This window comes from Crocuta crocuta, unplaced genomic scaffold (genome assembly GCF_008692635.1).
Source record: "Crocuta crocuta isolate KB4526 unplaced genomic scaffold, BGI_CrCroc_1.0 scaffold288, whole genome shotgun sequence".
Classification (NCBI taxonomy): Eukaryota; Metazoa; Chordata; class Mammalia; order Carnivora; family Hyaenidae; genus Crocuta; species Crocuta crocuta.
Window position 1 is genome coordinate 540,825 of NW_027532607.1, and position 1,212 is coordinate 542,036.

A 1,212-nucleotide genomic window follows, 5' to 3' on the forward strand; every position below is an offset into this window, starting at 1 on the left:
GGGGGGGGGTGGTGAGTGGAGGAGAGGGAGGGCCTGAGGGCCAGGCTGGGGCAGCCCCCCTCTCCTGCTTGAGCCTCCTGGTTGTGATGGCTGACAGGCGCCCTTTGAGCTCTGGCTGTGCCCTCAGCACTCAGGCCCGGCGACAGCAAGATGCAAGGGCCAGAGATGAGCCGCGTCCCAAGACACGTGCCAGCAACCAACCACAAGGCCCAGAGCTGTGGGCAGAGGACACCTTCCAGAGGAGGCTGACAGTCACCAAAGAAGCTGTCTGTAGGGTCCCTGGGCAGGCAGGGCGGGTCCAGATGAGTCTCAGGACGCCCCCCATTCAGAGACTGTAAGGGAGGAGGGGCTGCCTGGAGGAACTACATCTCCTCCTCCTCCTCCGTCAGGAGCAGGTGCCCAGAGCTTAACCCTTCCCAGCCCACGGCGCCAGGGGGTCCAGGGTGAAGGTAGACCCCCAGACAGAGCTTCTGAGGGTCACTGTGCCCTGAGGTTCAGCTTGCAGGCTAGGTGGGAAAACGTCCCTTGGGGGTGAGTGAGACTGTGAGGGACCAGCGGACACGTCACTATGCTGAGAAGAGGCCGGCAGCCGCAGGGCGGGGGTCACTGTGGGGCAGGCCCCTCCCTCACACCCGGAGGAATTTCTCCACGCCTCACCCAGAAGCTGCTACCTCCTCAAGTACCTGACCAGAGCCCATTTCTCCCTGGGACCCTCCTTCGTGGGGACAGATCACCAGTGGAGGAAACCCCGCACTGTGGGCTTCTGGTTTTCCAGTCCTGGCTCCTCCACCACTGAATGTGACATGACCCCTGCCCTGGGGTCCTCACTGCCGCGCCCACCCCCAGGCCTCCTCAGTCCCGCTGGGTCAGATGCCCTGGGACAAGACTAGGGAGAGAGTCGGGTGTGGGAAAAACACACGTTAGGGAGGAAGGGAGGTTTTAGAATCCAAATAATAATACCTTAATTGTGGGCATTTGTAAACTTGCTTTGCAATCTGCAAAATCCTTCATAATATTTATTATCCAATCTTCAAGTGATGCACAGAGGCAGCAACCATCCCATTTTACAGCCAAGGAAACTGAGGCCTGGTGATTCCTCTGAGATCAAAGGTTCTCTGGCTCCATGTCCAGGGTTCTTTCCATCCCCTCAGGTGACTGAAGTCACTGGCCAAGGGCTTCAGGAAGCCAGGCTGCAGAGAGGACCTCGGGGGG